At 39.2% G+C, this 6,278-nt stretch overlaps 1 protein-coding gene across 1 annotated transcript in view; it reads left to right on the top strand.

Annotated features, from left to right (window-relative positions):
* LOC117457544 (sushi domain-containing protein 6) overlaps nucleotides 1-1,129 on the top strand; it is a 25,731-nt gene extending 24,602 nt beyond the window's left edge. Inside the window, exon 5 of the mRNA XM_034097690.2 lies at nucleotides 1-1,129. This exon is cut by the window's left edge and continues 443 nt beyond it. The gene's annotated coding sequence lies outside the window, so the exon portion shown is untranslated.
* Nucleotides 1,130-6,278: the final 5,149 nt, after the last annotated feature.

Raw genomic sequence — 6,278 nt, 5'->3', positions numbered from 1 at the left:
AGCTAGTTTAGATGAAGCTCATAAGCTCTGATTGGCCGCCTGTTGGGTCACAAAGATCTGCAGAGGACTGAAGGGTTGATTGTATAACGTGCTGTAGGAATGTAAATGGCAGAAGAGCTGTCTAACCTTTATATCCTGAATGCCTTGCTTTCAGCTGTGAGGAAAGTGTATTGTGTTTTTAAATAAGAATCCTTCACTTTTAATATAAAAATAATCACTCTGAACTTGAGATTTCCTATGGCTGTGTGTGTTCTCAGTGTTACCCTGGAGACGTCGCCCATCCTTCCCCTCAGTGACGGGGCAGACCTTGCTGTTTTATAGGATCGTCTCTCTTAAAGCCAGCGTCATGTGAAGCATTACTCAGATCCTTTACTTCAGAGAAAGTTTTCATACCATACTCCACTTCAAGTAAAAGCCAACGCATTTCAAATCTTACTTAAGTAAAGTATGCAATGCATCATATTCTTAAACATGCTCACAGATGTGTATCCTGATGTCCTGTGAGAACCACATGTCTCTAACAGAACACTTTCCCTGTTCCAGCGCTGTATGCATTTGACCACTTCTAAAAGCCTTGTGAACATGTATTCAGGTTAAGAAGGGCTCCGCATGGTATAAAGGACCTTCCTCTTTCAGTTTCTCACAAACATTCAACATGAACACATGTAGAGGGCTGTGGTTCTCACTGGACAGGAGGGGCTGAAGAGTGTAATCTGATAGTATCTAAAACTGTCCAATATTTACCTGCGAGGTGTAGTGGAGTAGTGTTCTTACTGGAGTAAATATACTGAGTGCTATTCCAGCAGTGCTGCTCAGATATCACATGGTTTCTATTGGTGTTCCTACAGTGTTCATTCTGCGCTGAGTGAAGTCAAAGAATATTTAATTCTTATCTGAATGCACAGTAAAAACGATCTGAGATACATGGTGGCCCTGGTGGCAGGGTGCTCTGATGAGTCAGTGGTTTCCTGGTGAGACCCTCCCCTCTGACCCGCTGTGACGCCTTCTTGGACCCTGAATGTATTCTGTGTTTTAAATATGATACTGATTGTAATATCTACAGAAAGATCATTTGTACATTGTATTATTGCACATAATGATACGCTGAATAAACGGTTTTGACATCCCGGTCTGATTAAGTGGATTGTTTATTGCTATCACTGGTATAATATGATTTTGTTTGTATTGATGATATTTTTTCAATTTAAAAACAGCAATAATCTAATTGAAACCATGCTTTAAAAGATATTGTTTGTGAATGGGGTGAACATTTTAACTAATAGATATCTCCATGAAACTTCCCCGGTCGATTACTTCCATTGAGACGATGCATTTTCTATTAGATGTTTTCAGTTTATGTTTAAATATGTAAATGAGGAATTATCTAACGCTAAGGATTACTACATTTAGAAGAAATCTAAAGAGGCAAATAGCCAAAGCGAGGATGAGGATCAAATGAAACCATGCAGAACAAGAACATTCAATTGTACTGAACTGATGAGAACATGTGTTTAGTAACATGTCAGCCATGCATGTTTATGAGTGTGGCCTCATGCTTTTTTTGGTGTGATATATATATATTTCCAAGAAACTTCTGCTGGAGTTTCTGTAAACATTAAAGACCTCCTGTCAGGCTGTAAAAGTCATTAACAGGAAACATTGTGAATGATTCCTGTAAGATCCATAGGGACTAAACTGTGGCAGTACGCATGTGACATGTCACATGGTCATCCAGGGTTAAAACCTGACTTCCTGCTCTCGTGTGAATCCTGGGTGTGATTGAGGAGAAGTTGGATGTGTGTGTGTGTTGTCAGGAAATGAAAAGGAGAAGCGTTGGTGCTGTTTACTGTAAGCAGTCCTCTGTGGTTACAGTCAACTGAATGGAGTCATTGATAAAGACTGACCACAGTTCCCATAACGAGAAGTATAATGTAGACAGACACAGACAGACAGACAGACACAGACACACACACACACACACACACACACACACACACACACACACACACAGACAGACAGACAGACAGACAGACAGACAGACAGACAGACAGACAGACAGACAGACAGACAGACAGACAGACAGACAGACAGACAGACAGACAGACACACACACACACACACACACACACACACACACACACACACACACACACACACACACACACACACACACACACACACACACACACACACACACACACACACCACACACACACACACACACACACACACACACACACACACACACACACACACACACACACACACACACACACAGACAGACATAAAATGTTTGCGTTGCAGCAACCTAAAAGGACAAGGCAATATACATAAGAGAAATTAACTTCATTTTGTACTTTAGTAAGACTTTTTTACAAAGTAGTACTGTTACTTTTACTGAAGAAGATCTACATTCCATATTCCACCTGAGAAAATAGTGATTTAAAAGTACATGCATTTTCCACTGGTTTATTGTGGTGTTGCTTCCAGTCACGTAAGGTTTCCTTCTGACAGAATGTACTTTTTCTTTCTCCTTCTGACATAATGTACTTTTTCTTTCTCCTTCTGACATAATGTACTTTTTCTTTCTCCTTCTGGTATTTTGGGTTGCGAAATGGATGAACTCTGAACAGCTTGTGTCATTTATCAACCAGCGTTGTGTAATCCGGAGCCCTTCAACAGCTGTCCAGGTCTGAGGACACTTTACAGACAGGAAGTCAGTCTTGAACACTGAGTACAACGAGTGACCGAGTGACATCTAAAGCAGGGGAAACACAGACACTTTTACAGTCAGATATGTACACTGGAATTTAACTAAGTAGTTATTCTCAAGAACTGTAAATACATATTTGTTGTGGTACTGGTGAATATTTTATGGTATGTTATATTTTAACTCCACTGCAGCTGAGGGAAATATTGTACTTTAGTACTGTATATTTCTTAGAAAGTGTTAGCAGTTAAAGATTAAGATTATACAAGAGGTTGGAAGAATACATTACTGTTTAAATGCAAGTTAGTGGTACTTTATTTCAATATTTCCATTCTAATGCATATTTACTCGTCCCCTACTATCTCAGAAGCAAAATTATAGTTTTAATAATAACTTTACTAACTTTGCAGATTCAGATTATTAAAAGAAAGATGATGTATAATTATGATTGAACTATGCAGTAGTATATAACGCATACAAACAAGTTTAGTTGGTTTCTTAGTTTCACCTTATCCATAAAGTGATGAACACATTATCGCATCAATAATTATGATCCAATATGATATTAAAATATTCTTAAATATATAATTCTGCATAAAAAGTACTTTTGTACTTGTGTATTTTGATTCTTATAATATATATTTACTATGCAAGGTTTAGTCTTTTACTAAATTTAAAAACGGTATTGTTGCTACAATACTTGCTTCCTCCAACGCTGCGTTCACTGACCAGCGTGTGACAGCAGAATGAGCAGTGATAGCAGGGGGGGTCACAGGTACAGGCAGGCTGTGGGAACAGCTCCACCTGACATGCCCAAGGCTCTAGATTGGCTGTTCAGCCAACAAGGTGCTTCACAACAGAGAGTGGGTGAAAGGTCACTGCTTCACAATTCACAAATATACATGTCATGACCTATTAATAAAATAAGTGGGTCAAGCTTTTTCTAAAACAAGTATACACATTTGTTACCAAAGTTATAGTATAAATACAATTTAGTACCAATTTCAGCATTCATACATACTTAAATTAAGTACTCATTGTGCAATTCATTAGTGTAATAATACTATGTTGCGTTATAGTAAAGTTTTAAGCTAAAAGGCTTTGCTCATCACCGACAAAACAAATGTGATTTCCTGTTTGGAGCTGCACCAACGTGAAGGCCGGTCACAAAAGGGAATATCACTTTAGTAAAAGGTGTTGATGATTATTTCTGCACACCAATCACAACCCAGCCTCTGCTTCATCAGCTTTATCCAGTTTAAGAGTGCAAACAAACAAGATACAACGTTACAAATAAAAGAAAGCATGTTTGATTTGTCTTTCATTTGATGAAAGTTAACAAAAATGCCCATTTGACGTTGAATAAGTACCGATAGTTTGTATTTTTTAAACAGAGTCATTTGAAATTAAATGTAGGAAATAACTGAAGTCCCAATATTTCACTGCAACTGAAAACACAAGTATACGTGGAGGCACAATGTGTTACAGGTTATGAAGTTATGAAAATCATACTGAGGAAAACGACTACATACTAGTGTTTAACTGACATTCCTAATGACTGCACAAACAAGTGAGGCGACAGATTGTACTTCAAGTCAATCCAATTATACACTTTAACATTGTCTAACTGCATTTGATTTGTTTAGAGTTTGTTATAGTCCAATTGGATTCCAGATAGGAAACACAAACATATCACGGTCATTCACTAAAGTCTACTGTGATTGATGGCTAGCGTTAGCCTATAGAGTGCGATAGATACAGTAACCACGGAGACGATAGTCTACAGAGAACATTAACAACAGGAGAAACAGAGTGTATAGAAGAGGTTGCCACTGACATGAACGCTGCCACTGATGCTAGTGTCGGTATCGTTCAAAGAAAACACGAAGGCCTCCCGACTCTGAAAGAATACTTCTGTGCTGCCCACTTGAGACACAGTTTGCTGCTGTCAACCAGATGATACAGCTAAGTGGAAAGAAATGGAAAGAGCATTTGGAGAATACCCTATTCAGAGTATTATAGGAGATAAGGACACACACAAATAAAAATCATATGGATTCAATTACATTATTCACACTGGAGTTATGGTTTAAAATAGTAATACATTCACAAAATACAAGAAGACATAATATACTGAAATGGGTAGCATTTGACAGTAACTTTGAACCAGCAAGACAAGATGAAGGTTTCAGACGGTGGGCGACCGAGGGAATCGCAGCATGGTGCACTTTGGAGAAGAAAGGGGAACGAGAGAGTTTTCAGGATATGAAAGATAAGTACGATTTAGGGAAACATGACTTCTATAGATATCTACAACTAAGGGATTATTATAGAAGACACATCAGGGGAACACCCTCCAAGGACATGAATGAAGTGATTCAGACTATAATCAATTCGTATAGAGGGGGAAAAGCGCTGGGTTGTAGACTCAAAGCGCTGACCTCCTGTTCCTCTTCAGCAGGTTCAGAACACCGGGCTGGGCTCCTGTCCGCAGCTCACTCTCTGGGTCTGAGTGCAGACGTCACAGCGACTCGTCTCAAGTTATCGGAGAGAGAGGCGGAGACAGGGGGGGGGTGAATATGTCCCTCATCAGAGCTGGAAGAGACAGCAAGACCAACACTTTATTTATAACAGCCTCTTCGTTATCTTAGAGAGGGTTTTATTCACAGAAGATTTGGGACATATCATTCCCTCCTCTTCATCACCTTCACTCTCAGTAGCTTGTGTTGCCCGACTAGTGAAGCGTGTGTGAGGTTTCTGAGTGAGAACCTACAGGAAGCTACTGGTTGATGGCAACATTTACAAAGAAGACTTGATGATCTGCAGTGTTGAGCTCTGGGCCCCACAGTCCAGGAGCCAGCACCACACAGCAGCTGGTCTGCAGCTGGAACTGGTTCAAAGCGCTTCCTCTGTATCTCTGTGTGTGTGATTGTGTGTGTGTGTCAGGGGTGGACTGGGACAACAATTCAGCACTGGCATTTTCTGTCCAGACCAGCCCACTACATTATCAGCGGACACTACATAGAAGTCCACTAATCTCGCGGCATCTTCTCTCATGCATACTACAAAGGAGAGTCATATTCCTTGATAGCAGTTAACAAATAAAGCACTTAACTATGAACTCAAGGACTAAAATTGACAGCTATAGCAATCAATCAATCAATCAACCAATCAATCAATCAATCAATCAATCAATATTCATTATAGTGTCAAATCACAACAGATGTTATGTCATGACTAGGGGTGGGACGAGACTAATGGGAAGAACCCTGATGCTACCCTTTCAGTTTTTAGTCTGTGACTGTGAAAATCTTTTGGTGTAAGCCCAGTATTAGTTAAAACCAGACTCGGACAATAATAACAAAAAATTATCCTGACAAATAATCTAAAGAGAAACATATTACAGACAGTAGCAGCATTAGAGCTGAAACTCACTCACTCAACGGTGACTCAGTCATTATGAAACCATAAATAGAGAATTGGAAAAAAAAAAAAAATATATATATATATATATAGCTGTGTGAAAAGTCTAAGACATGGGTTACAGGTCTGAATAGATATGCATTCT

The sequence above is a fragment of the Pseudochaenichthys georgianus genome, chromosome 13 (genome assembly GCF_902827115.2).
Source record: "Pseudochaenichthys georgianus chromosome 13, fPseGeo1.2, whole genome shotgun sequence".
Taxonomy (NCBI): domain Eukaryota; kingdom Metazoa; phylum Chordata; class Actinopteri; order Perciformes; family Channichthyidae; genus Pseudochaenichthys; species Pseudochaenichthys georgianus.
This window is presented reverse-complemented; position numbering and strand designations above follow the sequence as displayed.